Source organism: Balaenoptera musculus, chromosome 11 (genome assembly GCF_009873245.2).
Source record: "Balaenoptera musculus isolate JJ_BM4_2016_0621 chromosome 11, mBalMus1.pri.v3, whole genome shotgun sequence".
In the NCBI taxonomy this organism is placed as follows: domain Eukaryota; kingdom Metazoa; phylum Chordata; class Mammalia; order Artiodactyla; family Balaenopteridae; genus Balaenoptera; species Balaenoptera musculus.
Window position 1 is genome coordinate 66,165,128 of NC_045795.1, and position 19,070 is coordinate 66,184,197.

At 56.1% G+C, this 19,070-nt stretch overlaps 1 protein-coding gene across 2 annotated transcripts in view; it reads right to left on the reverse strand.

Annotated features, from left to right (window-relative positions):
• The window catches only part of CACNA2D2 (calcium voltage-gated channel auxiliary subunit alpha2delta 2), a 138,991-nt gene that overhangs the window by 33,122 nt on the left and 86,799 nt on the right, over nucleotides 1-19,070 (reverse strand). The window lies entirely within an intron of this gene.

Here is a 19,070-nt window from a genome sequence, read left to right on the forward strand (position 1 = left end):
CGTCAAGAGGAAGGCCTTCCCCAGCCAAAGATGAAATGCCACAAGTGACAGAGTGCCTCACTGATGCACCTTTGCCCCCAGCTTGCTCAGGGCCCAGAAGGAGGTGCCCACAGCCCACCTCTGCCTACCCAGGCCTGTCCCCACTGTCCCTGTCCTGGCTTCCTGAGCCCCCTCCCAGCAGGGCTCTCTAAGCCTTTTGTCCGCACAAGCCTGGTCCATCCTTTGGTGCTGGTTCCTGTGGCCTCCTCCACTGAGGCCTCTGTGCCTGTGAGCACAGCTACGTCTGTCCATCCCACACCTTGTTACCCAATACACCTAGTGCCAGACTGTGCTGATGTGTGGAGATATGGCAGAGCCAGCCCTGCCCTCCCACAGTTCAGAGGAGAAAACAGACACATAACCAGGCAGAACAACTAGGGCAGGAGTAGCTGAGGTGCTTCTGGGAAGCTCAGCATTGTGGGAACTTGGGAGGTCAGGGAAGGCTTCCTGGAGGAGGTGCTGGAAACTCGCTACCTTTGGGCCGGAATCCTGACCCAGAGAGTCTTACTTTGTGCCTCCGTGGATCCTGTCCCTTTAGGAAGTCTTTTTTTAAAAATTAATTAATTAATTAATTATTATTTATTTTTGGCTGCGTTGGGTCTTCGTTGCTGCGTGCGGGCTTTCTCTAGTTGCGGCGAGCGGGGGCTACTCTTTGTTGCAGTGCGTGGGCTTCTCATCGCGGTGGCTTCTCTTGTTGCGGAGCACAGGCTCTAGCTGCGAGGGCTTCAGTAGTTGTGACACGCAGGCTCAGTAGTTGTGGCTTGAGGGCTCTAGAGCACAGGCTCAGTAGTTGCGGTGCACGGGCTTAGTTGCTCCGCAGAATGTGGGATCTTCCCGGACCAGGGCTCAAACCCTTGTCCCCTGCATTGGCAGGCGGATTCTTAACCACTGCTCCACCAGGGAAGTCCCCCTTTAGGAAGTCTTGAGGCTCCTGAGGACAGGACTGAGCCTGGCCCTCTAGGGCCTCCTGCAGAGCTGAGTGCAGTGAAGTCCTGTTCATCATAATGATGACTGTCACCCTGAACTGATCATCTACTGCATCCAAGCCCTCCCCCAGGCCAGCGACACATCACGTGTACCTGTCACCATTCACAACGTGCTTGCCGTGTCCTCCTCAGATGAGGGTACCCGGCACAGATATGGTGAGCAGCCTGCCTAAGGTCACAGAGGGGCTCTGGGTTGGGCTGGGGCCCTCACCACTGAATTTGCCTTGCCCAGCCCATGACCAAGGTCCAAAGGTATGCTCCACAGGGCCCACCATGCCCAGGGAGGAATAGAGTAGCTCTTGGTGTGGAAGGGGCTCTGGTCCCCAACTCCCCGCCCTATTTGACCCCATGAGTGGAGCAGTAGGGTCCTGTCTTCTGGCCTCCAGCCCCTACTCAGAGGGCCCTGCCCCCTTGGTATTCAAGACAAACACTCCCATCCATCAGTCCAGGCCTGATGGCTTGTGGGCCCAAGAGGGGAGATTCTAAAATAAAGCCTGGCAGCTGCCCATTGGGGGAAATGGGAGACCAGCTTTTCCTCCCTTCTAGCATGGAACAGTGTGGTGGGGGCCTGGTGGGACTCCCTGTAGATCCGCAGCCTCCACTCGCTGGGCAGGATGCCACCTCTGGCTGTTAGAAGGGCTGTCCAGAGCTATCCCTACTCCCGCTGGGCCTGGCTCCCCCTCCTCCTCAAGGCAAAAGCACTGAATGCTTCCCAGCACTGAATGCTGGGAAGGCTATGAGGCTGGGGGACCTGGGGGCAGGGTGGGAAAGTCAAACTCCTCACTTCACATTGCTGAGACCCTCCTGCCACCCCCACCTGTCTTTTTTGCAGGTTTTGTCCTCTGCCCACCTGTTACTGCAGTGACTGCTTGGGTGGGCCCCACCTGGGCCCCACCCCCATAATCCAGCTTCAGGAACCATAGGCCTCTCTTCTCCCAGATGGCTCCCAGGTCTTGCCTCCAATCCTGGCCCCTCCTGAGCTCCTGGATACCTTTCTGGGGTAACCCTTAGGCCCACCGGAGTTTACAACACCCCCTCTTAGAATGAGCCCCTCCACCCTGTGACCACTGCCCCTACATCCCACCCTTAACGCTATTCACACCACCTTACTGATCATCCCCAGCCCAGGCTCCTGCATCCTCTCTTGCTCTTCGTCATCCTTCTCCACACAGCAGCTGGAGCCTTCAGAATGTGGATCTGAGCACATGGCCATCCCCCTCCTCCCCAAACCCCTAAACCTTTGGCAGCTCCCTATGGCTCTGCATAGAAAAGGCAAAGCTTTCTTAAGGCCCCAGGAGCCCCCCTGTGCCCAACTCCTGCCCCTCCCTTTCCATCCTGGGTCCTCCTCTCAGCCTAAAGCACAAACACCCCCACCCGAGCCCGACCCCCTGATGGATCCTGATTCACAAGCTGGCAGTGCCCTACTGCAGAGGACGTTACTGTGTGACACACGTGGTTAACAACACTTGTCACTCCTGTTAACAGAGCACTGACCATGCGAGCTCGGCACCAGGCCTGGAATGGAGTGTGGGAGCCCAGGGAACATCCCCTGGGGCTGCATCTTGAGGGGTGAGCCTCAGGCAGTCACTGCATACCCCTTTTCCTTGCCCAGTGGCCCATCACCTTCCCAGGGACCCCAGACCCTTCTCAGAGTGGGCCTGGAGCCATTGCCACTTCATGGACGATGAGGCTGGGACACATGTGGGAACAACTGGATCAGGTCCCTTGCCACAGAAAAGCCACACGGTTGATAGGGTTGCAAACACCAAACTGACACTAGCTGAAGTCTCCAAACTGGGCCATGGCCTTGAGGAGCTGTCCTCTCCAGCCCCTACCTCCCCCGCTGGCCAGCGGATGCCGGCTCCTTCACCTTCCAGGACTTAGGTCTGACCCTGGGATTCACAGGCCTCAGGAACACGGGGGCTGATGGCCCCTCAGGCTCGCTAGCCTAGTGGCCAAGGTGAGGGAGACCAGGGAGGGAGACCAGGGAGGGAGACCAGGGAGGGAGGGCCCCAGCCCCCAGCCTCCTTGAACTCATGGAGTCCCACGGGCTCAAAGGCCCGGGTCAGCCTGCTGACTCGTGAATAACGGAGTTGCAATAGCCACAGCGAAAGGATTACTTTTAATCCTCAGTAATGATCAAGCCATTATTATTTTTTCAGTGTTACAGATCAATCAGTCCGTCCCCAGGCACCGGACGTGTGGAAACTGCTAAATCCACAGGCCTGGTGGTGCGGGAGGAAGGGCTGAGGCAGCTGAACGGGGGATGGATGGGGCAGGCTGTGGCTGCACGCGGTCCCTCAGGCCTGAGGGTGAGAGGGCAGAGGACGGGAATACACATGGCACGCACGAGGGGCCCCAGGTGGGGATCAGAGCTTGGACCCTGGAGCCTTGGGTTCAGACCCCAGCTTCCCCCTCCAGCTCTCAATTTCCTGCCTATAAATTAGAAGTAGTAACCTTACCCACGCAGAGGGTAGTTAGGTTCTTGGCAGCCCCCTTGCTCCAACTGCCAGTAGCTGCCCATAAAGCCCAGTCCCCTGGCGTTTCACTTGCTGGCTCTAAGCACACAAGCCTCTTGCCCACCTCTGGGCCTTCCTGTCATCCACTCTTTCTGCTTGGGATGTGCTCCCCATCATCTCAGTCAGTCCTATCAGACTGTCACCTCTTCTGGAAGCCTCCTTTTGCCCTTGTCCTGTCCATGGGCTCCCCTCCCCTCTGCCAGGCACTCAGACTTGTGCTCCTGTCTTCGCAGAGCCCACAACAGTCAGGCCTGCTCGGGGCTGGCTGGGAGACTGCTCACAGCCCTGCCTCTGCCTCTGCCCTGCCCCGAGGTTCATCCTCCTTGCGCTTCCCTCCCACCTTCCCCCAAGTCCTCCTGATGGCCTGGGGGAGACAGGATGGGGAAGGACACTAAGATCCAGAAGTAAAGGGAGAACCTACAAAGACTCCCAGCAGGGCAGAGGCCGCGGTGGGAACATGGCTCGCTTCATCTCAGGGCTCCTGCCTGTCTGGGGAAGATGTGCTCTGTTCCCATCCCTGACCCTGAATACCTGTTCCCTGGGACCAGCTCCCTGCTCGGGCTCTGGGCTCTGCTCTCAGAGCCACCTGCAGTCTCTGGCTCTCCTGCTACCAGGCCCCTGCACATTCTGCTCCCTCCTTGTGCACTCCTGCCCAGACTCCTCCAGCCTGTTTCACTCCCTCACCCTTGAGGCGTTAGCTTAGACCCCATTCTCCTCCTAACCACTCCCTGACCCATGCCAGGCTCCCATCTCTCCCCATCATGGAACTTAGAGAACCCTCTGCTTTTCCCCTTGAGCTGAGCTTGTTGGGCACTGTATCCGGCAGCTGTCAAGTTTACAGTAACCTGGTCCCTGGCACGTAGTAGGTACACAATGAACATCTGATAAATCAAAGTCAGAATGTCTCTGAACCTGGGTAAAGGCTTGAGTCTGGACCTGCCTGGTCAGCTGTGTGACCCTGGGTGGGTGGTTTAACCTCTCTGAGACTCTTTTTCTTCATCACATCCTGGAGGATGAGGGCTGCCTATGAAGGTGATGCTACTACGAAGTTGCTGATGGTGGCTTGCCTGGCCTGCGATGTCGCCATCATGGCCAAGGCGTTGGAGGGAACTGTGGTGGGACTGCTGAGCAGGGCTGCTCACGGCTAAGTCAATTACGATAACAGCGGGTATTTCAGAGGCAATTATCAGAGAGTTTCACTTAACAATCAATTTCCCTCAGCTCCGGAAACTGTTCTTACGGGAAAGGGCAAGAAAGAGGAGGACTGGGCTGTGGACAAAGCTCCCCTGGGGGAGCAGCCCCCTCTACAGACACCTTTGAATTTCACTAAGTTCAAAGTCTATCAATTGCTCTGGAGCTGAGATAGACCATGACCTAAGATAAGGGACCTGAGGCCATGGTGGCTGCCCCTCAGAGGCCAACACCTGGAGGATAAGGCGCCCCTGGAGGAGCAGGGCTTGGGCCTGGCGGGTTGGAGCCCTCAGGCTTCTCCACTCAATCCTCTTTGAGGTCCCACTCCTCCCCCCAGGTTGGTGACCCCACTTCTCCTTGGCCTCCTCCCCTCATCCCCCTCACCTGGAGCCCCTCCCCCCCCCACCTAGCCTGAAAGGGTCTAGGGAGTAACTGCCCATCAAACAGGATTTGTTTTGTGCAGCCCAGAGGGAAAGATTGAATGAGTTTTTTGGTCTTAATTGGTTATAGCTACTTTCTCTTCCAAGAGGTTAGGAGAGGCTTAGGATAAAAGGCCCTGAACCCATGGGGCACAGGATATTGAGATATGTGCCAATGGGGGCTGAGCCTGGCAGAAGCTGTGATGGGGGCTCTGAGGTAGAGGTTGGGGGCAGCAAGCCCAGAGTAAAGTCCCAGCACCAAGTAGGTGCCCCAAGAACACTGCCAGAGGGTTGCAAAGAAGGCAATGATGACAGGATACCAGACACTGCCCCTGTAATTACCCTGAGCTGACTGGTGCAGTTAATCCAACGGCAGGTGGAAGACTGTACCTCTTCCTCACCCTCCCCACCCCACCCCTAGCAAGACACCTGAGAGGTGGATTCTTTTGTTCCCCGTTCTGTAAGGGGACTGAGCATTAGTGCCACTGCCCCAGGCCCCTGGTGAGGAAGTGGTGGAGGGGGCATCAGTAGGTCTACCAGCAGTGTTGGATGCCGAATGTCCCAGGGAAGGATCAGGTCTGGCCAGGTGGGGCGTGGCTGGTTGGGCTCAGGTGTTCCTTACCTGCTTCCCAGAGTGGTTCCTTTGCCCTTTCCCCAGGAGAGGGGATCAGTAACTGGACTCTCAGATGCTGCTCTGAGCCCATCCCCCCAATCCTTGGTGTCACTGGACCCAGACCCTGGGAAGGGGTAAGCACCAGGGCGCCCAGAAGCCCCTGCCCAGCACAGCACTGCCGTCACTGCCACCCTGCTTCCCTCCTCACCTGTGGGCCCTGTATTAACTCTGTATTGTGTACTGATAGATACTAAATGCAGATTTCCAATTTTCAGAGCTGTTATGGTCTAATGAGTAAATAATATACATATTTAAAACTGTCTAAAAAACATATCTGCATAATCAAAATATCTGCATAATAATGAAGCAAGATGCAGTTCAGCAAGGAGGGCACTGGAGCCCCAGGGCTGAGAATAGGGCAAGATGCACAGGCAAGTGAGGAGTCCTGGCCCTGTGGGTCCATTCTTCCTGCCACCTCAGCCTGAATGGGTGTTTGTCTGTCTGTCTACTGCCTTCTTCAAGCAGGTACACCCATAGTCAGGGACCAGGAGAATCCTAACTTGGCCCTGTTCTTGCACAACTTGTGCCTGGGGAAGGCGCATGTGTGGGCAGACAGTGCCTGCTATGTGAGCGATGGGTATCCTGATGACTCTGACTGCTCAGAGATTTATGGGCACAACCTCACTCACCACAACCTTCTGAAGGCGGTCCTGTCCTGATCCCCATTTTGCTGGGTTCTGAGGGGTGAAGAGAAGTGCACCAGCGTGGGCAGAGCAGGCTGACAGGACCCATAACTTACGCATGGCAGGTGATAAAGAGGTTGGTGGCTTTGCCTTCCTGTCAAATGTGCTGCCGACACTGGCACCTCCTGGGCAGCACCAGCACTCAGCCTTCTGGTGAGCCCTCCCGCCTTCTCCACCCCTTCTCTCCAAGGTCCCTTCTTTCACCCCCTTCCTGCATCCATCCACACCAGACACACCTGGTTCCTGTCCCACAACACATCTGACCCACGCTTTCTGTATTAACCGTGCTTCCAGCTTAAAAATGAAACCACCACCGGAACAGATGAAAAACAAACAAACAAACACCCAAAACCCAGACCAAAATTCTAGCAACTGAAACTGCAGGGAAAACAACAAACACTCCTAGCTGCAAAGGGCGCCTGGTGGAGGGGGGAGCCATCACGTGAGGCCCACGCTGTTGTTGGCAGCGACAGGCTCCCTGACCTTTTCCCTCACCAGCCACACGTGTTTTCCACGAGTTGATAAAAAAATTAGTAAAATGGAATTTCTTCTTAAAAAAAAAAAGGTCAGAATACATGTAACAGGGAAAAACTCATTCGAGTTGTTCCCCTCTGGAAGAGGCACCCATCTCTCCAGCCCCGGGCCTGGGCTTGCTCACTCCCTGTGGGCACCTTGGCCTTGCTTATCGATTCCTGTGCCCCCTCGGTCCCCGCCTGCAAGGGGCAGCCTGTGTTTTAATTTCCCAGGAAAAATACGGAGAAGTGAGGGGTGGCTTGTGATGAAGATGGAGATGCAGCTGGGGAACCTGGTGTCCAGAGGCTTGAATTTCAGACCAGACAGGATCATTCTGCTCACCCAAGGACAGTTGCTAGCTTATATTTTGCCATGGGAGGACATTTAAAAAACCACTCTGTCCTATTACCGGTATGTAACCCCAAAGTGGACATTTTCACATCAGGAAAAGGAAAGCCATGTGCTCCGAGATGCTCCTTCCCAGGAAGGAAAGGAGGTGAAGCCACACTCAGATGATGACAGAAATTCCACTGGCTTCAGTGGACACTTTAGCTTTCAATGGGAACCATGGTCAATACAAAAACGTGTGAACAGGGCAAGGGGTGAGGGAAGGGGCTCTGGAGGCTGGGCAGAAGATTCGCAGGGGCCAGCCTGAATTTACAGAGCAGTTGTCAGGAACCACAGATGAAGTCCACTCTCAGGAGATTTCAACTCTGGCATCAGGCTGCTTCAGGAGGGGATGCATGTGGCCATGAACGGCCTCATGCTGAGGGCAGCAGGACAGTCCCGGCTCTTGGGGTCCTGCCCTGCCGGGTCACTTCTGCTGCTCCTAGGTCCCCCACTGGGCACCTTTGAGAGGTTCCTTGATGAGAGATAAGCCAGTAAGTCCACGTACCGCATCAGGTCCGTGTTTGGGCTGTGGCCCCGGAGCCCTGCCATATGGAGGCACCTTGGCCTTGAGGAGCCCAAGCCAAGGGCTGGGCCATGTTGACTCCAAGGCTGCTGGGACTCCTTCCAAGGCACTGCCCTGCTCAGCACAGTCCCTCAGGGTCAGAAGCCACCAATCCAGCGGGCACCTCCTCAGTTCCCAGCATGAAACCTGCACATCTCCACAGTGAACCAGTCCCTGGTGAACCAGGTGAAATTTCTCATAAATTTGCCAGTTTTGTTAGTTCACCAAAGTTTCTTTCACCCTTTTAAAAAACACACAGAGAGCATCACGTGAAGGTATCAGGCCAAGGGATGTTGGCCACTCTCGAGATAGAGGAGCAGGGCAACACGTCATTTGTCTAAGTGTACCACGGAATACGTCCTTTCCCCTCATCAGGCCACGTTCTAGAGACACACATGTGTGGGCATGGGTGTGTGTGTGCCTGAGTGTGACAATGCCCCTGCCACTTGGGAGGCCCGAGCTCCTAGGGCTTGGTGATTGGCCCAGCATGTACTTTGGGAAGCACTGACCTCTTCTCTCTGGACCTCAGCTTCTCAAGTCCACAATAGGGACCAGAAGTCCACCCGGCCCTCCCAGGGCTGTGGAGATGTGAATAAGGTATGGACAGAAGACAGGATGTAGACTCACCTGGGAAATTGGAGATACAGTCCCAGGGAGTGGGTTGCCCTTTCCCTCCCCTCAGCTTCACCCCAGGGACCTACTGACTGCTCCCCTTAACCTTAGCTTCTCTCTTAGGCCTTCTGACCTTGGCTTGACCTCTTCCCCTCTGAAGCTCATGCCAATTGACTGTCCCTCTCCTCAGCACCACCTTTGTCCACTAACCCCCAGCACCCTGGCCTGGCCTTCAGCCCAGCCCTGCCCTGCCCCAGGAAGGGACCAAGGGCCCATTTCAGTGTCCTACTCAACCAACCCCACCCAAGCTGGGCTGTCACTTCCCTAAGGTCACCCCTTAGAAGCTGCTCCCCTCCAAAGCCCCCTATTCCTGTGCCTCCTTTCTCCTTTCCAGACCAGACCTCTCCAGAACACCCTCCTCCCCTGCTCCAACCCAACTTCAGAGTCTTACCCAAGCTGCTTGGCATGAGCTCATCTGCCCCAGGCCCTCACACCTTCAGGCCTCCCACACAGACCCCTGTGTCCCCATCCAGTGCTTCCTAGATGCCCTGACCACTCTTCCCTTTCCTGTTGCCATCCTTTACAGGGCCCTGTGTGGCCTGGTCCCACCAAACTCGTCACCCCCACCACGCTGACCTTGAACTCTGCCCACCTGCCATGCTGAGGTTCCCTACACTTATTTGTGCTGTGCCCTGAACCTGGACTGCCCTTCCTGCCCCCTCCCCTGGCAGCTCCACCTCATCCGTTAGGAGCCAGTGCCCATCTACCTCTTCCAGGAAGCCTGGTGCCCTTGCCAGGCTGGGTTTCCAGAATCCCCTGTGGTGTCTCCATCACTGTTGTGTCTGACTCCCTCCCAGATGTGGTCTCTTGAGGGCAGGGACTTGATTCTTGGATTGGTGTGGCCCCAGAGCTGGGCACAGGCTTCTACCATGGCCAGTGGGGTGGGTGGGTGGATCAGGAGGTGCCCTTAGGGACCTGCTGTCTTGGAGGCCCTGGATTTCCCTGGGATGGAGACTCATAGACCAGGCCAGAAGCAGCACTGATAGAGCACAGGGAACCAAGGTGGTGCAGAGATAAAAGTGAGGGCAGGGTGAGGCTGAGTCTAAGTGTGGGTCACACTGGGCACGCCATGTAGAGGGGCCAAGGGGTTGCCTCAGGGGTCTGAAATGCTGACGTCTGCTCTCTGGGACCCCGACCCCACTCTAGACCTCATGAAAATGTTATCTACCAGTCCCACCCAGCTGCTGCCAAGTCAGTGATGAGGTGGTATTGAAGCAGAAGCCATAGGGGCCCTGCTGGAGTAAGAGGCTAGGGGGTGATGGATATGGGCCCCTCATCTGGCCAGGTCAGCCAGGAGTTGGGTCCCTGGGGAGTTCAGCACCCCCTGCCCGGACCCCAGTCAAGTGCGTTCTCCTGATGTGCTCCAACATCATCCTCCAGGAAGCCTTCTCAGATGCCTCTACACCCCACCACAGGAGGGTGGTAGTTCCAGTGAGAAGGCTGTGATGTGACCTTCCCTCTTTCCTGTCAGCAAATGTTTATTAAGCACCTACTGTGTGCCTGGCCTGTGTTAGGCATGAGTAGGTCTGTGAGCAGTACAGACACGGCCCTGCTCTCATGTGGTATACCATCAGTAGGGTCTTCCCTATCTTCCCACTACAATTCAGTCTCACTGTCCTGAGCACAGAACTTGATAGAGGCTTCTGCAGGAAGAGCTGCCTGGGGTGGCAACTTCACTGGCAGAATTTAAGGGTGCTAGGAGGCCTTCCTGCTATGAAATGTATTTCCACCTGAGAGCCTGAGCGCCCCCCACCAACTAGAACAGCAGAGCCTGAGCCCCTGCCTGTGAGGACAGCAGAGCCCAAGCCCTTGCCCAGCTGCCATGCTCCCTTCCCTTGATGTTATTTTTATACTTTTTCCTAAAACACAGCCTGAGCGGGCCCTTCTCGACTCTATTAACATTAGGAATCTAATCAGTAATCAGGCAGCTCATAATTTTCTGATTAGCTCTGATTAGGCCCAACCTCGGGGGAGAGGCAGTGGGACAGTGAGGAGGGAGGCGGGCCCAGAGGGGCACGGTGACGTGCCTGAGGGGGCACTGGCAGGGCTGGAGGTGGAGGGCAGAGGGAAAGAGCCCCTGGTCCCACTGTCATTTGTCCTGGGGGAGCGTATGGGGTGAAGTCTTGGGTTGCACTGGGTCAGAGAGGTTGCAGGGGCCAGAGAGCAAGGGCAGCAGGGAAGGGGCCCCTGGCTCACCTTGCAGCAGGGACCCCAGGGCAGTTGGGCCGGTGTTTTCAGCACCTTGGACAGAGTGGGAGGGATGGGCAGGCAGCCTGCAGGACTGGGTTTGGGCAACCACTTGGGTCCCACCCTGCCTAGGCCCCCATGGGTCCCACTCTAGGAATGATCCCAGGCATTGCCCTTAAGTGATGGTGACAGTGACAGGATGGGTCTTCTCAGTGGGCTGCAACGTGTGACCTTGACATGGAGAACTGTGGCTGAGCACACCATAGGCAGGGCCTGGCTTGATGATCATCACCTTCAATGTGGAGACAATGAGGCTGGGGCCCCTACTGCACAGTGGGGGAGCCAATGCCCGGAGGGACTGCCCAGGTGATGGTGCCAGTTAGTGGCAGAGCCTGGACCTGTACTGAGGCATCCCAAGCCAGGGCCAGGCCTCCCTTTTGCCTGAGGCCTGTTTGTCACCTTTGCAGTACACACCCAGATGGAACCATGGTGCTGGCCAAACCAGACCCACGGTCATCCCTTGCTGACCATGAAGTCCCTCATCCACTGGACTTTCCCACAGGCCCAGATTTCTTGGTGCCGCACCCTGGAGCTCTGTCAGGTCAGGGTCAGAGTGGCCTTGCCCCTGGCCCTGGTCTGGATCACAGGTCACCACCCCTTGTTGAATGCAACAATCCAGGTGACCTCTGATGAAATGCACGAGCCCATTGGAGGAGGCGTGTACAGCTAATGCCATGCAAATTGGCACGGAGGCAATCAGCCTGACTCTAAAAGCTGCCCTACGGGCCGCAGGCTGGCTCATTGTCTTTTCTGTCAATTTGCATCTCATTACCCAGAAGGCTGTGCTCACTGGAGGTTAAAAGAAAAGGAGAATCAAGCAAGCCCCACTGCGTCCTGCCTCCAGCTAGGGCACAGCCCACATGTGGGACAGGGCTGCCTGGTGGACTCTCCCACGAGAGACACTCCACAGGAAGCCTTGACAGTCCTATCAACCCCATCACCACCACCACCATTACCTCTGCCCCCACCAGAGTGTTTCTCTCAGCACTACCATCACCATTACCTCCGCCCCCACCAGAGTGTTTCTCTCAGCACTACCATCACCATTACCTCCATCATCACCACTGATCCCCACTTAAGCACCATCAACATTCCCATGACTACCGCCAACACTCCTCATCACCACTGCCAACATTATTCCATCATCACCACCACTGCGACCCGTATCACTATTGCCAACATTATTCTTATCACCCTGGCACCACTCCCATCATCACTGCCAAAGTTATTCCCATCACCATTACCATTGTCATCCCCAGTGGTACTCCCATCACCAATCAGCAGTGTTACTCCCATCACCGTCACCACCATCACCAGTAGCTCCACCATCGCTACCTTCATCCCCATCATCACAGTCACCAACACCATTACTGTCACTTCTACTACCATCACCATCTACCATTGACTCCACTATCAACATCACCTCCACCACCACCACAACCGTCACTAGTATGGCCATCACTCCACTGTGGTACCTCCGCTAGCATCTGATGTCTCCTTGTGATCACCACCACCACCACCACCTGCCCCATCACCTCTGCATCCCTGAGGAAAGTCTGATGAATGGGCAGAGACTACTCACTCTTTACCTTTCTCTGCCCATCACCCTCCAGCATCATTGGAAGGCTAGGGAACCTGTAAACAAATGATTCAGTGATCAGAGACCTCATAAATCAACCAACCAAATCTGGCCTGGACACTGGTGCTTATAACTGGGTGTCTCAGGAAGGAAGCCCTCACGGCCAGGGGGTGGGATGGGGGTGCACGCCCTCTCTGGCAGAGCCCCTGGGAGGTGGGGCTTACTTTACTCCCCTGATCAGCGGCCACAGAGCCCCATGGGGCGGAGCCAGGAGCTTTGTGTGTGACATGGGAGACTGATGCTAGTCCCCCTCTGAACCTTGACTACTTTGTCTCTAAAATGAGGCTTCTAATAGTCCTGACCTCACAAGGCTGTGCGAGGATGAAGGCAAACAATAAGAGAACGTTGAGTATCTAGGACCCACTCAAAACGTCACATAAAACCTGTGGGAGAGGAGTGTGGTTAGATCAAACTGGGAGGGCTTCCTGGAAGAGGGAACAGCAGGCCAAATTTGAAGGACAAGGCCAGACAGAGAAGAGGAGGAAGGGGATTCCAAATGGGAGCCTCAGCAGCGCAAAGCTGTGTGGAGAGGAGGGCGGTCTCGGCCAGGGCAGCTGATGCAGGCCTTTGCTCCTCCTGAGCCTCCTTCCGTCCAAGGGTGTTGTGGTCTCAGTGTGGCTGAGCCTCTTCCACAGGACATGGTGATACACACCTTGCTTCACACATATGTCCCATTTAAGCTCTATGAAGCCCAGTCATCATTCCCATTATACCAACAAGGACACCAAGGCTGAGAGATGAAGCCAAACCAAGAAGAAGTAGGGGCTCCCCCACAGAGGTCACCCGGAAGAGTGGGAATTAGAGCCAGATCTTTCCACTCGGGCTGCCATTCTGCTGGGTGTGGACGCCTGAGACTCCAGCCCATCGCTGCCCACCACCTTTGGTGGCAGCAGCATGGGCACCACCTGGGACACAAAGCTGGGCACTGGTTGGCCCAGGGGCGATGCTGGGGGCCTGGGCAGAGGCGACAGGCAGACAAAGGCCTGGAGGCGGAGGGTGGGGTGGGCACAGCCTGGCTGGCAGGTGGAAACGTCCAGGGTAAAAGCTGCTCTGAATAGTGGCTGCATCCCGCTGCTCCAATCAGCCTCGACACTTGGTTATTACGAGGAGTAAAGGCGGCCGGAGGGACAGCTGGAGCCTTGGCGACAACATTTAAGGCATTTGTCAGAGCCGTGGGACACGGGCTGCCAGGCGCTAATGGCTTCTGCTCGCTGCTGCCAAGTGAGAGGAGGGCGGGCAGGTGGAGGCGGCCTTGCTCCTGCCCAGGCCCCGTGCCCACCCCACACTGCACGGCTGCTCCACAACAGGTAGGGCCCACCTGGGCCTTACAGATGCCTAGCAATGGCCACACAGCCACGGCGCCAGCTGGGGAGCGTGGGGCAGCAGCCACGTAGCACGTGCCTGCCTATTTGGGGCATCTCTGCCTCCACACCTGTATTCAGGCTGCAGCCCCTCTCCCCTGGGACAAGGGTCTGGGAGTCTGTTCTCTACCATGCCACCTCCCAGGAAGGAAGCCCTGAATCCCAGCTGGCTAAGGCCACCTCAGCCCCTGATCTTTTCAGCGCTTTGGGTTGGACTTTGTGTGGAAGAGACCCTTTTAGCGATGGACCCACAGTGGACTCAGATCTATCCTGATTGGGTGATTTCAGCTCTCCAGGCCTCAGTTTTCCTCCTTGTGAAATGGGAAAATGGCACCATCCACCATCACTGTATCAGTGAGAAAACAGGAGAATGCTGAGTGCTGGCCACATGGAGCCCGGTGGCACTTGGGCTTATTAGGAAGGGCCAGTAAGAGAGTCAGATGTCACCAGGAAAGGGGGGGTGTGGACCTGGGGCTGCCTGAAGAAGGGAGTAGCTCCTGGAGGCGGGGCAGAGCAAACTGCAGGGAAGGGCCAGGAGTTTTCCAGGGACGAGAAACCCATGGCCAGGTGATCAGGTGGGGCTTTGAGTGTTTCTAAAATATATACGGTTGGCAGGGAATTCCTGCACCTGGAAATGCACTTGTAGGACCTGTGCTTCACATGGACCTGTTGTTATGGCCACACCACTGAGCACTCATCATGCCCCAGCACTGTTCATGAACCCCTACAAAGCAGGTCCATTCAAAACCCATTTTGCAGATGAGGAAACTGAGGCTCAGAGGGGGTTACTCAGTTTGTCTGTAGTCATGGCTCTTTGAGGGCAGGGTGGGGGCTTGTCGCTGGGACTGTGTAACTAAACCTCCCTCCCCCACTCATTGATTCACCCACGAGACATCCTCAGCCCCCTCTGAGACCCTGAACCCCCTCTGAGGAGGAAATGAGCCTTTGGCTGGCTGTGGATCACAGAGCATGGGATGGGGGAACACTGTGGGGCTGGGTGAGAGATCCAGGGGGCAGGAGGACACCTGGGTGGGCCTGAGCTCATCCTCAGCTTCACGGCATGACCTTGCACTTGTCATACGGGGTGGCCTTGGAGTTCTTGACCCTTTCCCAGGGCACAGGCTGAGGCCGGAGAAGATAGGAGAGGTACCTGAAGAAGGTGGGGAGTTGTGTGTCCTTGAGGTCACTCAGTGAGCTCTGGCCCCCAGCAGCCCTCTTCCACCTGTGCTCAGCCTCTGGCATGGCTGCCGAGCACAGCCTGTGACCCTCACGGCATCAGGGCAGGAGTGCTGCTATGGGTTTATGTTCATCATTGTTGAGCTTAGTGATCCTCTGGGGGCAGCTGTGCTTGGCTCTGCCTAGATCTGAGGCTGTTGCCTGAGCTAAGGGCCTGGAGAGGGAGAAGGCCAGGGCCAGGCCATCTCCCAGAGGAGCAGACTCTGAGTCCTGCGCTGACTGGATTGGCCCCAGGGCCATCCTTTCATGCCCATCAGGGCAGAACCTCCACGAGCCATCCTCATCCCACTTCACAGGTGGGATCAAAGCTCAGCAAGAGGTGGGACTCCCCTAGGGTGGGGGTGAGCAGTAAGGCTAAGTGTAGAACTTGCTCACCACCCTCGGGTCTGTTTCCCTTCCCTGAACGCAGAGCCAGGCACTCTCTGGGGCTGGGGGTCTTTGTGCCCTAGTGCCAGCCCAGCCTCACCAAGGTATTCAAGGCCTCCAGGCCACCTGATTCCCAGACTCCTGCTGGCCCACTCTCGGGTCCTGGCCATGGGGGCTTTCCCTCCCCAGCATTTTGGAGCCTGATGTCATTCCCCTGCCCTGCCCCCACCCCAGAGCCTCCTAGTACTCTTCTACAGGAAAGGGGGGGCAAGTGGGACTCCTGTGACTGAGGACTCTTGGGCCTCTGCTGAGGCAGGTCTGCCAAGCAGGAGGCCTGTAGGGGAGAAGAGGCTTCAGTAGCTGGTGGGAGAAGAGGCCTCTTCCATTCGACTTTGTGGTCAACAGCTTTGCAATCCTGGGGTTGGAGGGCTTGGAATTAGAGAAGGAGGACTGTGTGCATTTGCACTTGAATGTACACACACGAGTACCTGCATGAGAGCATGTGAACACAAGTGCAGACATAAAAAATAAAAAAATCCCATGTATGTGAATACATGTGCACATGAGCATGGGAACACGTATGTGTATGCATGCATGCATGCAAACGTGTTCAGGCCCATTTGCACATGGTAGGTGGGTCCTCACCTTCATGTCCTGAGCTCACCTCCTAAGACACAGGTGGGGCAGGGCTGCTTCCTGCTGTGGCTGGGTGTGAGGTAGCTCACTGGGCCCGTGGCTCCTGGACCCACAGGCCCTACTGCCTGCCATGCACGCCTGGCCAAACAGGCCCTCTGGTTCATTTTGCCACCTGCCTCATTCACACCTAGTGATCTGCTCCTCAAATGTGCCCTCAATTTGTCCATTAGTTTACCTTCCTCCCATCCCTCACCTAACCTGTGATCACTTTGTTTTGTGTTATCTTACCCCAACTAACGCCACAGTATGCAATAAACAAAAAGGAGATGCCCAGGGCCCCTCCTCTTTCTTCTTTCAGCAACCATGTTCATGGCCTGTGCCTGCACCAGAGACACAGGCTGAATGAGACTCGGCCTCATTCTCACAGAGTTCACAGTGGAGGGAGGGGCTTCCACTTGTCTCCATGCTCACCCTGCCCCCACCCTGCACTCAAGGTACAGCCAACACTAGGCTAGACACATACTTGGAGCAAGGAAATCCTGTGCACCAGTCCCACACCAACTGCCCACCAGGTGCTCTTGTGACCACAGTTATCACTTATGGGGGCCTACAGTCCACTTGTGACCAACACAACCATGAGGGGTGAGGCTGGTGCTACTGGTCCATTTTCCAGAAGAAGGAGGCTCAGAACAATGTGGTCGAGTACTCCATGGCCACAGAACTGGCACGAGGTGGGACCAGGACACACACCTAGGTCTATTCAGATGCTGAGCCCAGGCCTAAAGCAATGTAGCCTGTGTGGGCCACACCTGTGCAACCAGGGATCCCAGCTCTGTCAGCAGCTCCTGCCTGTAATCCCTGGCAAGGAACAGATGGGGATCTGAGGCCTGGGGAGGAGGGACATGCTCAGGACTGGAGCCCAGGTGCCAGCTCCCAGACCCTGCTCCTAGTAAAGGTGGGAGGAGCTGAGGGGCACATCGTGGAAGTCTCCCCCAAACACCAATCCACGGGCAGCAAGACTTGGTTTCTGTGGGGAGTTGATCTAAATGTCTCATCTCTTGTGGTTAGAACACAAAGCACTGGGTCTCCCTTTTTCCTTTGGCTATCAGGAGGCTCAACTAGACCAAGCACCTGGTCCTGAGGTTGTTTATCTTGGCTCTTTTGTCTCATCCTTATTATTCATATTCTATGTTTTAAAAACCCTGTGCTTTGCTGAAGAGCTGCTCAATACTTTGCCGAATGAAGTGGGAAATAAACTAAATTAAACTGTGCTCCTCACCCCACCCATTCTCTACTCTTCCAGGAAGCAGCTAGACCTGTGGGAAGGAAAACCGTCCAGCGGTCAGGAGGCCTCAGGGCTCTGTGGGCATCACACTCTCCCAGTTTGTTTCCCCCTTCCTGCACCCCTGTCTTCACCTCCCCCACCCCACAAGCCAAGGAGAGTGAGTGGCTCTGTGAGGCTAGACCGCCTGAGGGGGGGCGGCAGGGCCCTGCTCTGAGCTACTGCCTTGCCAACAGGCAGGCCGGCATCTGGCTGGCAGGCACAGCCGTCTCCCTGGCAAACGAGATGCTTCTTACTGAGATAACGAATTGCTCCATTTAGATCCAAATTAACCTCCCCCAATTACCCCTTTTCTATCACATTTCACCGGATAGAAATCCCCTTCTGCCCGCAGACTGGGCCCTGCCCCTCCTCTCTCCCAAAGCCACAGCCAGGCCACATTCAACAGCTCCAGAAGGGCTGGCAGTTGCATGGTCCTTCCATGGCCACATTTTTCTTTTCTTCCTTTCTTCTTTTGGGGGGTGGGGCGAGGTGGGAGGAATGGGAAGTTTCATGCAGCTGCCACTCTGAGGAGTGGGAATTTTTATTTTATTTTTTTAGCTCATTCTTTGAAATAAGGATGCAGTATGGGATCAATTTTTGATGACAGTGAAGTAAAAGGGGAAAATAGTAGCAATTTTCTCTTCTGAACATGCCCTATTTAATGGAAGGATGTCACAGTGGAGTTTTATCCAGAGGAGAGAGAGGGCCTGGCTCCCAGGGACACATGGTCAATCAGAGATGCATGGCAGGATCTCAGCCTGGGGGTGGCTGGGCACCCTCTCCCCAACCCCCCATTAGGGTGGCTGCCAGGGTCCAGGACTTAAGGTGGGGAGAGACTGAGGCCACAGGCCTCCCTGCTATCTTCTGGGGCCCAGCTGCAATGACCATCTCCCCTGACCCAGCACCAGGGTGGACCCTCCCTGCCTTCTGCTCTGCTGGTCTTGGCCTGCATCACAATTCTAGAGCTGGGACCCCAGGGAATCCAGTGTTAATCAGGGTTATAAAATCCTGCCCAGCTGCTGCTGCTGCCTTCATGTTAACCTAGGGAGCTGAGCTTCAGTTAGCCTGGAACTGGGGGTGGGTGGAGAACAGGGATGGAGGCAGAGAGGGGGAGGGTGTCGGACACGCAAGGATGGGGAGAATAAAGTGCTGGATCCTGAGCTGGCTAGGACTGGGGGCAGTCAGGGCACCCAGACTCTTGTCTTGGGCTCAGGAAGGGGTAAGGAAGGGGGCAGAGGTGGGGGCTTTCTCACTGGGCGTGCTTCTCAGGGGATACTGCAGGAGGAATTGTCCCCTCCCAGTGTCAGAGGTGAACTGGAGGCAGACACGGGCTGTGTGGAGTCAGGAGGCCTTCAGACCCAGTCCAGCAGGAATCTTGGGTCCCCTGCTGGGTGTCAGGGGACCTGGCCCTGCTCCCCTGCTCTAAGTTGGCCCAGGTGTGAGGTTAATACCCCTGGGCTGGATGGACTGGGAGGCCAGGGGCCTGGTTGCCAGGGCCACATCTCCAGAGACCAGGAAACCCACCCCCAGAGTCCATTCACCATGGACCCTGTGAAACCTGGGGCACCCCGACAGTGGCTGAGCAGCACCCTGGCCAGCCTTAGCCCACCCCTC